This window comes from Rhineura floridana, chromosome 6, assembly GCF_030035675.1.
Source record: "Rhineura floridana isolate rRhiFlo1 chromosome 6, rRhiFlo1.hap2, whole genome shotgun sequence".
NCBI lineage: Eukaryota > Metazoa > Chordata > Lepidosauria > Squamata > Rhineuridae > Rhineura > Rhineura floridana.
In genome coordinates, this window is record NC_084485.1 from 146,969,178 (window position 1) to 146,989,170 (window position 19,993).

General features: G+C 42.9%; 1 protein-coding gene across 4 annotated transcripts in view; it reads right to left on the reverse strand.

Moving 5' to 3' along the window:
* Window positions 1-19,993, reverse strand: part of PLA2G4A (phospholipase A2 group IVA) — a 177,558-nt gene that overhangs the window by 137,292 nt on the left and 20,273 nt on the right. The window contains exons 2-3 of one of the 4 annotated variants that reach the window (XM_061634011.1): window positions 18,567-18,616; window positions 16,104-16,201 (exon numbers count right to left, since the gene is read on the reverse strand). The exons of 2 other annotated variants lie outside the window; for them this stretch is intronic. The gene's annotated coding sequence lies outside the window, so the exon portion shown is untranslated. The remainder of the gene's footprint in view (window positions 1-16,103; window positions 16,202-18,566; window positions 18,617-19,993) is intronic. One more of the 4 variants, XM_061634010.1, reaches the window with a different exon arrangement.

Consider the following 19,993-nt stretch of genomic DNA (forward strand, 5'->3'; position numbering starts at 1 on the left):
AATGTGCTACTCACCATCTCTCAGCCTATCCTCCACTCAGGATGAAAACAATGGAGAACCATGACCACCCCCAGGAAGAAGGGCACACTTAAAATGTACAGGAAAAAATCGTCTACAACCATAGTGTGAAATCAAATACTTATTGGGACACAGTATGAAGAAATATTTATATAAACATGACTGTCAAATATGTTTATGAATTACACAATCTGTAAATATATTTACAGTGCAATCCGATGTTTGTTTACTCAGAAGCAAGTCCCAATGTATTCAATGGGGCTTACTCAAACTCGGAAGCGTGCAGAGAACTACAGCCTCAAGTGATAAGGAACTTGTTCTTTCAACTTGTTCTTTTAAGTTGAGACCTTATCCCAGTCTGAGTCTGTGTTGGAATTGCTTTTTAATATGTTTTTAAGCCTTTTCTTTTTTTAAAAAAATATGTTTTTTTAAAGCTTTTAAAAAATATTTTCAAAGATGTTTTAATATATTTTAAAGTCTGTTTTTATGAAGTTTTAAAGTGCTTTTAGTGCTTTTGTTTGCCACCCTGGGCTCCTACTGGGAGGAATGGTGGGATATAAATCAAATAATAAATAAATAAACTTCATTCACCCAACCCAAAATTCAGAATCATGCCTCTTTAGGTTGTTTTCCAACTGTTTATTCTTGCTTTATGGTTATTGGATTTTAAATGGCTTTATTTCTTGTTGTGGGCTGCCTGGTTTCCAACCCTACCTCACAGGGTTGTTGGAAAGACTACACACACACACACTGCAGATGTATAAATACATACAGCCCATATAATAGTTTATTGTCAAACCAGTTGGTCATTGCAGAAAAATCAGTATTAGTTTCCTACAAAATAAGAACTGTAATACCTAAGTAAGCCCTGCCTACTTGCTTTAAAATAGGACGGGGGGGGGACAGAAAGAGAACACAAACACAATTATTTTTTACATTCACTCCAAAGTCCCATTGATTTTCAGCACATTCATAACCATGTCTACTCAAAAGTAAGTATTGGGAAGGTTTTCAAAACACTGCCCAGGATCTGACTCCTACACACAAGAGGGGAAAAAACTGAAATGTATATACTTACCCAATTTATGAGATTTTCAGATAAACGGGGGGAAACCACCATTTTCTGGCCTTGAAATGAGGTTTACTAGACACTGTCACAGATCAAACAAACACTTCACTGATTGGCTGCAATCCTGAACGGGAGGGGTTAAAGCTACGAAGTGCTATACAGTAGTTTAAAAAAAGATTTAACAGGTGGGCTGACGTTTTTATGTATATCTCGAGAACCGGACCACCTAGAAACTTAATTTTTTTTTAATTAAAGCTGAGAATCACCCCCCTCTGATGGTGTCACCTGGTGCGGTCCGCACCCCCCGCACCCCCCTCGTGACGCCACTGAGGGTTGCCTTTGAAAAATGTTGGAGAAGTCCTGCTAGCACAAAACGCTCAACTGTTGGTAGGTTTGAGTCAGCATACTCATTTATTACCTATTTTGAAAAATCTGTACTGGCTACCAAGATGTTTCGAGGCTGAGTGCTGCTTTGGACCTTAAAGCCCTAACAACCTTGGGTACTGACTATCTCAGAGAATATCCCCTTCCATACAACCTCCTCAGCAGTTGAATGGAAGTGGGGGTGTCAAACACCTGACAGGCCACAATATACAGTTGGTATTTGGTTTAGTGGGCCACATGTTGTCCAGGCCTGTTTAAAGCCTTTTTTTAAAAAAAAAAAATCCAAATTACCTTTAAGGCTACTTGTCTTCATCTGGGAATGTAATCTAACCAGTCTGACTGGTTGACACAACCACAACTGATGACTTTGAACAATAGCTGATAACCACCTGAGGGGGTCAATAATAAACCCAGATTTCTCACATTCTCCTGGACAGAGTATTGCACAATTACATACTTTGAGAAGGTTTCAAAGTGCTTTCCTCTGATGAATCAGATCTTGGGTCACTCTATGAAATAGATCCCCTGACTAGACAGACCTCCAACTAGACACATTTTACTTTCTGTGCCTTCCCTGAAAACACTAATGGTATAGCAGAGTGACAAAATGTAAAAGAGGAGGGATTTTTGACAACTGCAGTTTTTCTATCCCCTGCACTCCAATCTGAACATACCAGAGCTTTTAAAGATATGTAATTCCTACCTTCCTTTGCATATGGCCGCCCTATGGTAAAACATGGCGATCCATTCAAATCTGAGAAGAGTTATGACAATTTTTATCAGCTTTTCTACACAGAAATGACACATAAGCAGCTAGTAAATTTTACAAGAGTAACAGAACAGCCCATGATGCTGGCTAGGATACAGAGAACTGAGCAACCATTTCCTCACACCCAACAGGACTCTGGGTATGCATTTCTTGGACAGCAGCTTCCACAAACCTCATGCAAATTGTTTTCGAAAGCAATTCACTTTCAGAAAGGACTTTCAAAATGCTGTTTATAATAGGCATAGAAGCTGGTTATTCAAAGTGGGGTGGGGGGAATAAAAAAAACAGCATGACCAAGCTCTCCGACATAACTCAAATTGGGTCTCTCAACCTTATTCTCATCCAAGTCCATATACCATCACATCCACATACTAATTCTCAGGATGGGACAGATCCAACTCCCAACATTTTGTTAAAACCAGCATCGTTTCATTTCTCTAGTCCACAAACTATAGCACTCTGTTTTCTCAAGTTCACAACTGTTAACTTTATGAAACGTGTAAAAACTTGAATCAGATCCCTCTCACATCTGCACTCCTCAAGAAAGAAAGAAAGAAAGAAAGGAAGAAAGAAAGAAAGAAAGAAAGGAAGGAAGAAAGAAAGAAAGAAAGAAAGAAAGAAAGAAAGAAAGAAAGAAAGAAAGAAAGAAAGAAAGAAAGAAAGAAAGGAAGGAAGGAAGGAAGGAAGGAAGGAAGGAAGGAAGGAAGGAAGAAAGAAAGAAAGAAAGAAAGAAAGAAAGAAAGAAAGAAAGAAAGAAAGAAAGAAAGAAAGAAAGAAAGAAAGAAAGAAAGAAAGAAAGAAAGAAAGAAAGAAAGAAAGAAAGAAAGAAAGAAAGATAGAAAGAAAGAAAGATAGAAAGAAAGCGAAGGTTATCTGCTGCTGCTGCCACCTGGTTTTTAAAACGTGCAAACTAGGATGGCTTCAATTATTCCTCTCAGTAATCACAGAGTGCTAGGAAATACTCAGCATGAAAATATATGACAAATGGTGAAAAGGGGCTTCCCCACCCTACCACACAGACGCAAGTTTTAACCTCAAGGTTGAATCATTATTACACTTTGTAGGGAAAGGGTTCATACTGCGTAATTCAGAAACAGAATGACACATCCCTCTGGTCATCCAGCAGACAAGAATGATCCTAGACACATTGGATTATACAGGGCAGGAGGACCTGCTGGAATAGGGTTACCACCATTCACTCTTTCATTTATTTGGATAAAAGATGAAGTCAACAAAGGCTTATTGTTGCCACAAAAATCTCCAAGAAATATAGCAGGGCTGGCTTCAACTTGCCCGTGGCTGCTTGTATCATCAGCCCTACGCAGTGTTTATTGCTTACTTCAGCAAGAGGAAATGAGGAGCCACAGGGCAAACCATTCAACACCCTGATAGAAACCCAGGCCTGTTAATAAATCCCCAGGGACGGCCTGTAGCATTTTGGCACTCTAGATGAAATCTTAAAATACTACACCTTTTACACACACACAGATTTTCATGCATTTAAACCTGACCAATACCTGTCAATTTTTGAAAATGGAAATTGTTGGCATTCGCCTCATACTTCTCAATGCATTCTACAACAAAAATGTCTAAGAAGCTTCTTTATAAAGCCATGTTTCAAGCTGAAAAAAAGATTTAAATCTTACTGTGCTCAGTATATTTTAATTTACCTAAGACCTGCCCATCTTGTTGGTTAAGAAGCCAATTAAAGCTAAAGAATTAAAGTAAACCTGAGCAGAGAAAATCGCAAAAACTAAACTGGAAGCATTCAATATACATCCCAATTCCAAAGAAAGGGGACCTCAGGGAATGCAGTAATTATCAAACTATTGCCTGATGTCCCATGCAATGCTCAAGATTCTACAACAAAGGCTCTTAGCATATATGGAGCGAGAAATGCCAGACATCCAAGCTGGATTTACAAAGGGAAGAGGCACCAGAGATCATATCACAAACATATGTTGGATAATGGAATGGACCAAGGAATTTCAGAAGGAAATCACCCTGTGCTTACAGATTATAGATTACAGCAAAGCCTTTGATTGTGTAGATCATGAAAAATATGGAATGCTTTAAAAGAAATGGGGGTGCTGCAGCATCTGATTGTCCTGATGCACAACCTATACTCTGGACAAGAGGCTACTGCAAGGACAGAATATGGAGAAACCGATGGGTTCCCCATTGGAAAGGGTGTGAGACAGGGGTGTATTTTATCACTGTATTTATTTAATCTATGTGCAGAACATGTCATATGGAAAGCAGGATTGGATCAAGATGAAGGAGGTGTGAAAATTGGAGGGAGAAATATCAACACCATATTACTAGCAGAAACCAGTAATGATTTGAAACGAATGCTGATGAAAGTTAAAGAGGAAAGCACAAAAGCAGGACTACAGCTGAATGTCAAGAAGACTAAAGTAATGACAACAGAAGATTTATGTAACATTAAAGTTGACAACGAGGATTGAATTTGTCAAGGATTATCAATACCTTGGCACAGTCATTAACCAAAAGGGAGACAATGAGAAGGCGGCTAGGACTGGGGAAGGCAGCTATGAAAGAAGTAGAAAAGGTCCTCAAATGGAAAGATGTATCACTGAACACTAAAGTCAGGATCATTCAGACCATGGTATTCCCGATCTCTATTCATGGATGTGAAAGTTGGACAGTGAAAAAAGCAGATACGAGAAAAATCAACTCATTTGAAATGTGGTATTGGAGGAGAGCTTTGCGCATATCATGGACTGCGAAAAAGACAAATAATTGGGTGTTAGAACAAATTAAACCAGAACTGTCACTAGAAGCTAAAATGATCAAACTGAGGTTATCATACTTTGGACACATCATGAGAAGATATGATTCACTAGAAAAGACAATAATGCTGGGAAGAGCAGAAGGGAGTAGAAAAAGAGAAAGACCAAAGAGATGGATTGATTCCATAAAGGAAGTCAAAGGGCCCTACACAGACATACAAGTGCATGTGTACTTATAGGGCGCTTTCTCATGGCCATCAAGCATGCAGCCAACAGGGCACATCCTGTGTGCACATGGTCATGAAAGACAGGACTACACAACCCGACATGTTCTTTCAATGTAAAACCCGCTATTGTTTATGTTGACTAGTTCCTAGTTAGGCGGCAGGGCAGCACACCCTCACTGACCCTCAAAGTCAGCTTCTTACCCATCAGCTGTAAAACTCACACTTCTTCCTCTGACTTTAGTCATTTCTTCAGCCCTCACCCAAGCCAGGAGAAATGCAACACAAATCACAGTGGCTCAGAATTGTCACAAGCCATCAACAGCAATTCACAAAAGCACTTGTCAAGGACACTGAGGTGACTGACTGCCCCTTTCCGCTTTGGCAAGTGTCCCTTTCCTCTTCTCAAGTGAATGAGCTGACAACATGAGGCTAAAACCTGCATTAAAGTTTGGGCAATTAGAACAAATTCTGTAGTGTGGAGAGATACAGGAAGCTGGCCAAGTCACTCTGAAAAAGTGGTTTGGGGAGGTGGAACTAACTCTCTTATCTTTGCTACATGGACTTAGCAGGAGTTCTAAATAAAACCAAAAGAGAGGCAAGCAGCATGCAGACTAAGCCTGATTTCCTACTTTTCTGATCTGCGTTACAGCAAATATTTCAAATTCTATCACTCCAAGGTGAATTGTAAGAGACTGGGTGCGAAAATAAATAAAAGAATGAATGAAGAAAACGATTACATAGAGCAGCTGTATATTTCTCTCCCTTTCTTTAATGGGTTTCCTAGTGCATGCTAGCAGTTTTAACGCTTTAGAAGAGGAAGAACATGCATTTGAAACAGTAACAGCTCTTTGCAAGCTTATTTTGCTTGCCATTAGAGATGTAGATGCTGTTTGCTGTAAAATGCATGCCGGGGGAAACATGCATGTAAGGCAGGGGAACCTTTGGTTTGAAAATGGGGTGGGTGAAATTTGAGGGGAAACTAGGGAACAATTTCAGGAAGACTGAACTATTTGAACATCTTGAAAGGATTATCATGTCAGCAGCACTGGTTTCATTTCTTTTTCACACCATACATCTAAAGCAAACGGCTTCCCCCGCCCCCCTCCAAAGAAGCCTGGAAACTGTTGTTTAAGAGTTCTGGAATTGTAGCTCTGTGCAGGGAAAACTACAGTTCCCAGGACTCTTTTGGGAAAGCCATGTGCTTTCATAGAATAGCAGAGTTGGAAGGGGCCTATAAGGCCATCAAGTCCAACCCCCTGCTCAATGCAGGAATCCAAATCAAAGCATTCCCGACAGATGGTTGTCCAGCTGCCTCTTGAATGCCTCCAGTATCAGAGAGTCCACTACCTCTCTAGGTAATTGATTCCATTGTCATATCGCTCTAACAGTTAGGAAGTATTTCCTGATGTCCAGTCAAAATCTGGCTTCCTGCAACTTGAGCCCATTATTCCGTGTCCTGCACTCTGGGATGATCGAGAAGAGTTCCCAGCCCTCCTCTATGTAACAACCTTTCATGTACTTGAAGAGTGCTATCATATCTCCCCCTCAGTCTTCTCTTCTCCAGGCTAAACATCCCCAGTTCTTTCAGTCTCTCCTCATAGGGCTTTGCTTCCAGTCCCCTGATCATCCTTCTTGCCCTTCTCTGAACCTGTTCCAGTTTGTCTGCATCCTTCTTGAAGTGCGGAGACCAAAACTGGATGCAGTACTCAAGATGAGGCCTAACCAGTGCTGAATAGAGGGGAACTAATACTTCATGCAATTTGGAAACTATACTTCTGTTAATGCAGCCTAATATAGCATTCGCCTTTTTTGCAGCCACATCACACTGTTGGCTCATATTCAGCTTGTGATCAACGACAATTCAAGATCCTTCTCACATGTCGTATGGCTGAGCCAAGTATTCCCCATCTTATAACTGTGCATTTGGTTTCTTTTTCCTAAGTGTAGAACTTTGGGTTTATCCCTGTTGAATTTCATTCTGTTGTTTTCAGTCCAATGCTCCAACCTATCAAGGTCCCTTTGAATTTTCTTTCTGTCTTCCATGGTATTAGCTATGCCCGCCAATTTTGTATCATCTGCAAATTTGATAAGCATGCTCTGTACCTCCTCATCCAAGTCGTTAATAAAAATGTTGAAGACCACTGGGCCCAGGACCGAGCCCTGTGGTACCCCACTCGTTACTTCTGCCCAGTTTGAGAAGGAACCATTGATAAGCACTCTTTGAGTACAATTCTGGAGCCAGCTGTGGATTCACTTGATTGCTGTTCCATCCAGCCCACATTTAGCTAGCTTGCTAAGAATATCATGGGGCACTTTGTCAAAAGCTTTGCTGAAGTCGAGATATATTATGTCCACAGCATTCCCTCAGTCTACAAGGGAGATTGCCTGGTCAAAAAATGAGATAAGATTAGTTTGGCAGGATTTGTTCTTCATAAATCTGTGTTGGCTCCTAGTAATCATTGCATTGTTTTCAAGGTGCTTACAGACTGACTGATTTATAATCTGCTCCAGAGTTTTCCCAGGGATTGATGTTAGGCTGACTGGTCTGTAGTTCCCCAGTTCCTCCTTCTTGCCCTTTGTGAAGATAGGGACAACATTAGCTCTCCTCCAGTCATCCAGCACTTCACTAGTCCTCCATGATTTCGCAAAGATAATAGACAGCAGTTCTGAGAGTTCTTCAGCCAGTTCCTTCAATAGGATGCAGTTTATCGGGTCCTGCCAATTTGAGCTCGTTCAAAGTGATTAGATATTCCTTGACCATTTGTCTATCAATCTCAAACTCCAATCCTGCCCCTTCTACTTCATGTTTCCCAGGAGGGTCATAGACCCTTTTTTGGGAGAAGATTGAGCCAGAGTAGGAATTGAGCACTTCTTTCTTTTCTTTGTCACCTATCATTTTGCCATCCTTATTGAGTAGCTGTGCCATCATTTCTTTTCTGTCTTTTACTATGGACATACCTGAAGAAAGCTTTTCTGTTGCTTTTAGCATCCCTCACTAGCCTCAGCTCATTCTCAGTTTTAGCCTTCCTGACACCATCCCGGCAATTCCATGATACCTGCCTGTACTCTTCCTTTGTGGCCTGGCCTTCTTTCCACTTCCTGTATGTGTCCTTTTTTGTTTTCAGGTCATCTCTTAGCTTTTTGTGAAGCTACATTGGCTTGTTCTGTTGTTTCCCCACTTTTTTCCTTGCTGGAATTGCTTGCCATTGCGCTTTTAGAATTTCCTTTTTTAGAAACTCCCACCCATCTTGGACTCCTTTTCTCATTAGGGTGGCTTGCCATGGAACCGTACTTACAATTGTTCTGAGTTTATTAAAATCAGCTTTCCTGAAGTCCAGGGTGCACGTATGGCTTCTCTCAGCTTTTGCTTCTGTTAAAATCAAGAATTCAAGTATGGTGTGGTCACTTTCCCCCAGAGTTCCCGTAACTGCCATTTCATCCACCAAATCATCTCTATTGGTTAGAATCAAGTCAAGGACAGCAGATCCTCTGGTTGCTTCCTCCACTTTCTGTAGCAGAAAGTTATCCCCAACACAAGTCAGAAATTTCTTGGAAGGGCCGTGTTTGGCAGAATTTGTCTCCCAACAGATATCGGGATAATTGAAATCCCCCATTACTACTACATCATGCCTGCTCAAAACATTGGCAGTTTGCTTGTCAAAAGTTATGTTCTCGTCTTCTCCTTGATTGGGTGGTTGGTAATAGACTCTAAGCACCACATTCCTTTTATTACTTGCCCCATTAATTTTAATCCAGATACTCAAGCTCATCTTCCTGTATTTCTGTGCGGGGATATATATTTTTAACATATAGCGCAACTCCACCTCCTTTTTTATTCCTTCTGTTCTTTTTGAACAAGTTACATCCTTCAATTGCTGTATTCCAGCCATGGGAGTCATCCCACCAAGTTTCAGTTATACCTATCAAGTCGTAATTAACTTCCTATATTAAGAGTTCAAGTTCGTCCTGCTTGTTTCCCATGGTCTGCGTATTGCAATTTATAGCTTGGCTTCCTTACTACATTTTTCTGATGACTGTTACTGGTCCCTATTACAGCCGATCTCTTTTCCCGTTACTGTGCACAAGCCTTTGTCAGTGGTTACCACCAAGTTTACGTTTTCCTCCCCCTTAGGATTCAGTTTAAAGCCCTCCTGATGAACTTCTCCATGCTCTGGCCAAAAACATTCTTCCCAACCCTTGTGAGATGCAACCCATCACTTGCCAGCAATCCATCTTCCAGGAAGCATAGCCCGTGGTCCCAGAATCCAAATCTCTCATGTCGGCACCACCTTCGTAGCCATTCATTCACACGGAGTATTTTTCTTTCCCTTTCTACTCTAAAGTGTTAAATGCACTTTAAATATATTATTATTATTATTATTTACATTTGTATACCGCCCCATAGCCGAAGCTCTCTGGGCGGTTTACAATTAAAAACATTAAAAACAAATATACAAATTTAAAAACACTTTAAAAAAAAAACAATATGGGAGAGATTCCTGCCTGGCCAGCTCTGCACCTTGAACACAAGCCCATCTGTCCGTGCAAGAACATGAAGGACAGTCTAGCAGCAAAAGTGGGTCACTCTCTTCCCTCCACTCTCAAAGGCAGCACTCTTCCTCGTCCATTTCAACGAGAGGCTGGTGGTGAGGCTCCCCCTCAGAGCCTTCCTCGGCAGCCACCTCCTGTGGGGCAGCTGCCTGAAGCAGGGCCACTTTGTAGGAGGCTGAAGAGGGGCCAATTCCACAGAGAGAGAGGGAGGCTATGCAACACCAGGCAGACAAACCGGCTTCCACTGCTGCCATCAACAAGGAAGGAAGCCAGAGGACCAGGGCTGTGTCCAGGTAACGGTGGGAGAAGCTCCGGGACACCAGGATCGCCAGGACGCCGGCAGCAATGCTCAAGAGCCCAGAAGCCACCGCAACGACATTAGCCATGGCGTACTCCAAGGTGATGGTGTGCGCGGGCCAGGCCACGTGGTGCAAGAGAGCACCGTGGACGATGGCCCCCAGCACCAAGGTCAAGTGGCCCAGGACCACCAGCGAGATGCCGCTGCGAGCTAGCCGCTGGGCTCTGCGGCCCGCCTCGGACCCGCCACCGCGCCCCATCCCGCTTCCTGATCCGGACTTGCAGCCGCCCTGGGGTGGGACTGAGGACTCCGCCCAGTGCGGCTTTGCTGTAAGCGGAGCGCGGAGGCAGCCCAGGAGGGAACGGTCGGCTCCCTGGAGAGAAAGGCATGTTGCACCGGAGAACTCAGCCTGGACGAGCGACACGGAAAGCGCAAAGCGGCGCCTGGCATTAGGCAGCAGCGGGGGGAAGGCGGGCGCTGCTTTGGTGTGGATGTGACCTTATTAAAACATTTTGCAATCACAAGTGGTCACAGTTCCTCGCAGTAGACCCATTGCCTTTCCCCACAAAAACACCCACAATGCCCCATGGAACAGCGCTAGCTACATCATGACAGCATGATTCCTACGGCATTGTGGGAGGAAATATTGATGATTGCCAATGGAAGCTGCCATTTTTCCCCTCCACAACGCCCAGGAAAAACACTGCATCCTGATGCAGCATTTTTCTGACCATGCATTGTAGGAAAAAATCAAGGTGGCCACCAAGAGGCTTGCAGAGGTGGCCAAAATATTTTTTTAAAAGAAGAAACCACTATTTCTACTACTGCTGCTGCTAAATGGTATGCCCCCTTTTGAAATGTTAACATAATTCATCCTGCCTTTGAAAAATTGCCAAAAGGTGAGGGCATGGACATAAGTCACTCAGCTCTAGGCCTTGTGGAAGGTGATGCAGGCACAGACCAATTAGTGTGGCAGAACCAATTTTGTCAACTACAGGATAGCTGAGAAGCAACAGCAGCTGCAGGCCTATGTATGGCTGTCACACATGCATAAAGAGATAAGGTTAATGGCTGAGCAACAAGCCTAAAGGAGGCCAGATGATCTGCTGAGCTACCATTGTTTAAGACAGGCTGGAGGCATGCTGTATACTTTGGTGCTCCTCATGAGGCTAGTTGTGTACTTCCCCTTTCCCAGATAAGCTGCATGAGTTCCACGGCAATACATCCCATTGTGCCACAGGAGCAAGTCAGGCAGGCACAGACGAGTGTCACACTCAGAAAGTCGATTTTCATGAAGCTGTAATTTATTACTGTGAGGAACCAACACCCTGGACATAATTGCATGAGCTCTGGCTAGGAAAATCGAGTTATGTTGAACTGCTTGCTTTGCGTATGGATGCAAATATTTGCAAACAAAGAACAAAGACCTTAGCATATGCTTCCAGCTCAAAGCAAAAGCAGCACAACATATTGTGGCCCCCTTGCAGTGGCTGCAGCTCTCCACTGAGCAGATATTTATTATGGGTGGGATCCAACTAAGCTCCCAGCTATGGTCTGAAAGCACATGATGGCACCACCTTGCTGAAGCTATGCAGGTCTGGGTCTGGGCAGCGCCTGGATGGGAGACTGTCTGGGGACTACATGTATGCCGCCTTGGGTTCTATGATGAAAGAAAGGTGGGGTATAAATATAAGAAATAAATAAATCAAACTCAAAAACAGACCTATTGAAATCAGTGGACTTCAGTTAATCATAACTCATGTAAACTATTATTTCAATGGTCTACAACTTAGATAACACCGCATTTATTTAAAACATTTCCTCGCCTTTCTTCTAAAGAGCTCAAGATCGCTAGCAACAAAGATAAAACCGTGCATTGATTATTTAAAATATCCTGTTCAATCAACTGTTAAAACAGCAACACAAAATAACAGAACTACAGCAATAAAAATTACATTAAAAATCCAAACACATGGAGTAGCAAACTCAAGTTAACCTCTGTATAATCTATGAACTGGCCCATAATTAGAATCTGAACACAAGTTCAAGCCAAATGTACAATTCACTGGCACATCCAAGGGTATGTCAAATTATATTTGCTCTTTCCTACAGGATTCATCCCTGAAAAAAGCCTTAATATATCTTGTGCATGTAATTGATTTCACAGTGTGTCCTGCCCAGAGTGAGAGTCGGAAACGGAGGCAAGGCTGGAATTAATTCCTGTTTTATTAGAGTAACATCAAAGGCAATGCGTTTCATAGACTTAACTGTGCTAACTCACTACATTCCCTAACTAAGCTACCTAGGCTTACTCTGCAGCATGTGAAGAAAGTTGACTCAGCAACTGGGTCAGGGGGGCGCCGCCTTAAGTAGGGAAGGTCTTCGCTCGCAATCTCTGACTCCTGCGAAGCCCCACCTTCTCTCGACACCTCGTGCAAGGCGAAGGGGGGCAAGCCTCCGCCGGCTCATCTGACAGTACAGGCTCAACAGATGTCTCAGGAGGCAGGAAAGCATCTGAAGTGCCAGGCTGGGAATCCTGAGAGGGTGGAGCCGGCACGCTCGCTCAGTCATCCGGCTCTGTTGAGGCGTCTGTGGGGGAGCAATGTCTGCTTCGGCGGGAGAACTGTCTGTGGGAACTGGCAGGCAGTCAGCTACTCCCCCTCCCTCATTGTCCTCGAAAGACTCATCTACCTCTGATTGCTCCCCCTGCCCTATCTGAGGAGGCTGGGACTTGACCGGCTCCCCACCCTGATTCCCCTGGGAGAGCTGGGGCTCAACACAGTGTCATAAACAAACAAGTGTGTTGGCCTTCACGAAGAACCAAAGAGTATTGACATCCTTAAAATGAAGACTTTAAAAAAATGTAAATGTACTGCCTTCAAGTCGATTCTGACTTATGGTGACCCTAGGAATAGGGTTTTCATGAGGCTGAGAGGCAGTGACTGGCCCAAGGTCACCCAGCCCGCTTCATGGCTGTGTGGGGATTCGAACCCTGGTCTCCCAGGTCGTAGTCCAGCACCTTAACCACTACACCACACTGGCTCTCCAAAAGGAAGACTTAAGGGATGCTAATTGGGGCCAGATTCAGTGATCCTGATCAGGCTCTGATCTGGGCCAGAGCAATCTGGGCCTCAAACCAAATCAGGGGCTTTGCACAGCCCTAATGTTTAATTGGGGTTTTAAATCCTAATTAAGCATGCAGTCAGCAGCAAGGAAAAGAAGATATTGCAGGAGAGAGTCCCTGCCCACACCATCTCCTTTTCCCTCTGCTCCCCGTGCCACCTGATTGCCACAGTCCCAGTTTTCACTGGGTAGACCTGACCCAGGGTGATACAGTGCTACCTTGTCCCACTCCAGAAAAATCCAGGATTTGCTCAATTCAATTTGGGTTCCAGGATTTGTCCTGACCAGATACTCAGCCTTATCATCCCAATAAAGATATTTTTACCAAGCATCAGCTGAAGATGGGTGATAAACAGAATGTGTGGTACAATTATCATCTTTAACTCACTCCATACAACCTAAAATGCCAAAGGATACATGGCTAGCTGCATCTCCAATGACCTTCCACTGGTGGGCAAAGACATTTTTATTTAGGCAAACCTTTGATCCATCAACTGATGTACATATACGTTGAAACTTACTTAATTGGCTGTTTTTATGGATGTGCCATGTGCCTTGTTCTTATGTTTTAAAATGTTGCATGATTGCTAGGCGATTGTATTTTGCTATATTTCTATTGCTTTACTCTTGTTAGCCACCATGGGCATCATTTGTTGGAAAATAGGGATACAAATTCAACAAACAGCAACATGCTTTAAACATTAATGGAAGCTTTCCTCCCAATGCAAACAGCAGCTTCTTGTTGGGAGAGGCGTACGAGAACCGCAAGACAGAACAAAAGGACAAACTCCCCCTACCTACCTACCACCCAGTTCTGAACCGAGCCTCCTGCTAGTTTGGTTTTCAAAGCATTAAGAGCAAACGGGCCTATAAAATGACATGTAAAGCCCAGAGAAACTAGATGTGCATGTGAGAACTTTGAAAATGAAAGCTTTCCTTGCCATTTTTCACCCCTACCACTAAAGAAGCAAGCCACTATTCAGTCGCAAAAGTGGCTTGTTTCTTTGACTGTTAAAGCTGCTATAGTAACTCAAACAAAACTCTGAGCACATGTGAGGCTGTCGTTCACACCCTTGTATCTTTATGTCTTTAAATTGCAGCTAGAAACTTTGATGCTTGAGAAAAAGAATCTCTAACATAAACCATCTCTGAATTTGAATACGAAGGGCTCCAAAATGTGTGGGGAGCTTCCACTGATAGAAATAGTTCCTCACTTCACACAGTCTCCTTCCACGAAATGAAAGAAAACTGAACCGGTCCTGGAGGCGGGTGGAATCATTTTGTATGTGATATTTATATAACATTATAATATTATTATTATTTTGATAAAATAAATCCTGTTTTAAACAGAGTATGCCAAGAGTGAACTGTCCCACAGCACCCTTTCTTCTGAAATTGATGCTTTTAGCTCCTCAGGCTTATTGGCATGCACTAATCCTGACTGGTAAATCTGGATAAAAATAGAATTCATTTGATTAATAAAACAATCAAGGATAATAATAGATACGCTAGGGAAAATAAGATAGCTGTGTTGAAACAAGTTATTATAACTTGGGGCTACTGCTAAGTGTTCATTCTAAAGTACATTACTAATGATCAAAGCAGCTGCAGCTTCTATTTTCTTCTTCTTTTTCTTTCGCTGAATGAAATGAAATGCATTTTAAACCCTAAAACAGTGGTGGGGAATCTCCAGCTTACGGGCCAGCCTTGGCCTGCCAGGGGTTCCAGTTTGCCCTGTGATGCCATTTTTTCAAAATCATGTTCACGTATCAATCAGGAGATGTCACCCCAAGGGGTCAATGACTTCAGCTGATGGGCAAGGGGTTCAATCCTGTTTGGTTCAGCTGCATGAGCCTGTTCCCCATGGATTCGGAATTGATGAGCGAGTTTGGAATAGGTGGATCCTGGGCTGTCCCAACTGAGCTGGGGCTCTGCTGGGGCTTAGCCAGTGGAACTTAGGCCAGAGTAAGGCCAAAACAGGGTGCATTCTGGGGGCATGACAGAACGGGGTAAAGTGAGACTTATGCCTATTCAAAACCTCCTTCAGGTCAAACACGTAATCTGGCAACCCACTGGAACTCACATGGCAAAAAGGGTGGTATAAGTTAAACCTTTTTTTAAAAAAGGCTTCTTTTCTCTGTTAGACTTAGGCTAGCTCAGCCAGAAGTAGACACGCTTCTGAGGGAGTCTGGAATAGGGATGGGCAAGAAATTCAATTCAGTTTACATTTAAAGCTGAATCTATCAAATTTACACTTTCCGAAATCATATGAGAACCAAACCACATCCATCCTTTGAAATTTACACTTACCTAAATTTTGCAATGCTGTTCTCTAACCAAGCAATGTTTTTTTAAAAAATGCATATATTAGGTGAAAGTGTGCACAAAATGAATATATTGGTGAAAATGACATACAAAAATACCTTACACTGGCATAAATTGCTTGCACAAAATGCATAATTAGTCAAAACTGCCTACACAAATGTATTTATTAGCAGAAATCTGCACTAAAATGAAGAATTTTCAATAGGATTTTTAAAAAAAAACATTGCAAATTGTTGCAGAAATGTGGACAACCGAATTTAATATTAGAAAAATGAGGAACTGAGAGAAATGAAATTTACAGATTATTCATCCTTAGTTTGGAATAACTGTAATTTACACTGGAGTTAAATACCGCTGGCTTCCTATACTTCTGTAATTCTCTAATGTAGTTGTACCCTCCCACACTTATCAGAGAAGGCAATTCCAGAAGGCATAGTAATTTCATGGAGGGAGTTCAAAGCTTGGAAACTACTGCTTTAAGATATACTACCAGGTATCCTTGAGAAAACATCAAGAGTTGCTGCTGAGAGCTTTCTCTCCCTCACAATTTTTTTTTTCACAGCAGGAAATGTTGTAAGATTCTTACGTAATAGAATGGCCCTGTTGCTTCTCTGTTTCACAATAAAATGTTCCAAGTCAATGGTGGAAGGGCTGATTCAGGTCAGGCGACTGAAAGAAATCCCTCTAAGAAAATTAAGAGTTATCAATATTCTTTTTTTATAGATTTTCGTTCAACATAAATCATGTTTTAAAAAATGTACCCACAAATTGTCAAGCCTGGCCTTTTTCTTTTTTAAAAGGATTTTACTGAATTAAGTTAAATGCATTTTAAATACTAGTATAAGTTGTCTACCCCACTTTGCTACTGAACTATTGTATTGTCCTGTTGAACTGTCCTCAAAAGAGAGTAGACCAGGGGAGGGGTAGATTGACACTGACCCACATAAATTGAACATAACTGAACAACTGAACTCGATGCTAACTTTAATCTGCATAACAAGCAGCTACATCTGTTTTTTCCTTTATTTAATTACGGGCACAGGGGGACGGGGTGACTGTCATTGGGACCGTAGGACAGGGGGGTTGGGCTGATTTATCCCATCCCTCCCCAGACACAATCTGGGCAAAAAGTACCTTCTGCATGGCTATGAGGCTTAGTAAAACACTTGTACTTCCCATGTGTGGTGGGTCCAATGACAATCCCCTCCTGCACCTGTAATTAAAGAAAAAAAGCAACAGACATAGCTGTGCACTATGCCTTTAGGAAAATGTGTGCAATTTAGCCCAGACAATAAATCTATGTCAGTATACCTGTATGTTCAGTGGAGGCTGGCCCATTAGGGCAAAAGGGGCATTGCCGAGCCAACCTCATTCCATCCTCAGCCAATCCCCACCTATCTGCCTTCTTTCTTATATCCAGCCCAGGGGCTGCCACTGAGGTCAGCTTCCTCCTCCTTAAGCTCAGCGCCCTGGGAGAACTCAGCAGGCAGATGGGGACAAAAGTAGAATTAGCTGACCCTGCCTGTCATTGGCCTTGCCTCCTTCTACTGTTGGCCTCGCTGCCTTCCAGCGCACCACTCCAATGGGAGCTAGCCACCACTGCTTGTACCAAACAAGGGGGAAACAAAGAGGTTTAAGCAATTTGTGGATCTCATCTGTTGAAGTCTACTAAGCTATAAGACACTGCTTTGTACTGATCCCTAGGAACACCACCTCACAGAACTACCCTTCCAAGGGTTTCATAGGAAGTGGGAATACCTGTCAAACCAGCTGTGTAATGTAGGTATGCCTTTCCATCCAGACACCCCCATGCCCATTCTAGCACTGCCCTGACAATTCTGCCAGCAACAAGTTTCTAATCCAGTTAAGAATGAGATATAATCTCTTTATAAGTGGAGCCTCATGCATTCAAAGCAGGATTCTGCCAAAAAAGCAATTAGGCTTGATCTGTCACTTCCTCTGACTATCAGGAATGCAGTTTTGTTCACCATTATTTAAAAGAATTCTGTACCCTAAAGGAGTTACCTCCATGGCGGAAGATCATCTACAAGAAAGAACTTTATATTGACTCTCAGGGTAGAGGTAGATAACAATTTGGAAGAAATCAATGTTCTCAGCAAAGAGGTATCGCATATGGGTGGATGGGCATGCTTACTTCCTTCTACGTCAATTGTGTGTGTATGCTATGTGCCTTCAAGTCGTGGCGCAGAGTGGTACGCGGCGGTAACGCAGCCGAAGCTCTGCTCACAGCCGGAGTTCGATTCCAACTAAAGGAGGAAGTCGAATCTCTGGTAAAAGGGATTGAGGTCCACTCAGCCTTCCATCCATCCGTGGTCGGTAAAATGAGTACCTGGCATATGCTGGGGGGGTAAAGAAAGGCCAGGGATGGAACTGGCAATCCCACCCCATATATACGGTCTGCCTAGTAAACGTCGCAAGACGTCACCCTAAGAGTCGGAAACAACTCGCACTACAAGTGCAGGGACACCTTTACCTTTTTATGAATCAGTGACCTCCAATAGCACCTGTCATTAACCACTCTGTTCAGATCTTGTAAGTTCAGGTCTGCGGCTTCTTTTGTGGAATCAATCCATATCTTGTTTAGTCTTCCTCTTTTTCTACTCCTTTCTGTTTTTCCCAGCATTATTGCCTTTTCTAGTGAATCATGTCTTCTCATTATGTGTCCAAAGTATGATAGCCTCAGTTTCATCATTTTAGCTTCTAGTGATAGTTCTGGTTTAGTTTGACCTAACACCCAATTATTTGTCTTTTTTGCAGTCCATGGTACCCACAAAGCTCTCCTCGAGGAAAATTCCATTTAAAACATCTGTAAGGGAGAATTGGCAGGTGGAGGAAGGATTAAATTCCCCCTTCTGCACGCCAGTCCTCCCCTTCAAATCCCACACCCACCCCATGCTCTCCACTAGCATTATCAGAGAAACATAGCGGTGGAACACATAACATCTCATTCGACCCTAAGAAACCTGAAGGTGGTATGACAAAAGCATCATTTTGCATAGTGAACACACTTTTTTTGTCCGACTCTCACCTTGCATCAAAGTTCACAGGATTTGCAGATTTTTGAAGCACTGCAAAAACCTGTGAGAAGAAAAGACGATAACGGGATATGAGTAAACTCTACAGGGAACAATGTCTTTAGCATACCATCTTCAACTCTCTGAAAGAAATCATGTCTCCAATTCTCAATTCTACAAGGGTCCACCCATCCCACAGGTAAGTGCCCCCCTTCTCCCCTTTTTAATGTTCATGTGGGTTGGTCACTGCCGGAAGGAGCTGTATTAGATCCACATACTCATGCTTCATTTGTACATAATTTGCCCATGATCTGTTTCAGCAGGGCTGTCAGGGCAGGACTTTGGGGTCAGACATCCAGAATCCTCTCTGCAGAACGAAATCCCGGGGGAGTCAGGCAATTTGGGAAAGGAAACACACACACATCATCATCATCAAACACACTGGAGAGGAGCAGGGCTGTGGAGTCGGAGTTGTGGAGTCGGAAGCAATTTTGGGTGGAGTCAAAGTCGGTAGAAACGTACCGACTCAGACTTCAAAATAAAATTAATAATTTAATTTTTTTGTTTTAATGTATTTTAAGGTCTTTTTATGATGTCTTAAAAGTGTTTTTAGCGTTTCTGTTTGCCGCCCTGGGCTCCTGTTGGGAAGAAGGGCGGGATATAAATCAAATAATAAATTAAATAAATAAATAATATACATTTGCCATTTATGAAGGAGTCGGAGTTGGACAGTAGAAAAATAGAGGAGTCGGAGTCGAAGGTTTGACGTACCAACTCCACAGCCCTGGAGAGGAGGACCTCACTACACCACTGGAAGGGCTGCAGAGCAACCCAGACCCACATCCTGCCTAACCCACAGACAGTCTGGTGATAGGAATGACTCCTCCCCCCTGGAGAAGAGGCAGAAGATTGGCAAGGACCCTGCTTGTCACTCCCAGAGGGAGGATCATCCCAGTCAACAGAGTGTCCTCCACTCCAGTCTGGCAAAGGCCCCAATACTTGCCATACAAGAATCCTGGGGGATCAGACCAAAAGTCCATCTAGCACAGCATATGCTGGCCTCCAAGAAGATCACAAGCAGGTCATGAAGGTAACAATGTTCCTCTGTTATTTGCCCCCAGCATCTGCTCTGTAGAGATATACTGCCTCTCAACAGAGAGGTTCTATTTAGCTGCCAGGACTAATAGCTCTTGGCAAACCTATCCGACTCAAATTTGTCCAGTCTTTTCTTTACAAGACATCTACATTAGTGGTCATCACCACTACATTAAGTAGGGCAATTTTTTGTCTGCACCTGGAGAACAAACTGCCCCAGAGTGCCTACAGACCGTCCTCATTATTAAGCCACCAGCAACTATTTGAGATTGAGGGGCAGGGCTTCCAAGCAATCACAAAGTTCCAACACTACTTGTTTTTATTTATAAGTTAACCACAGTCTCAA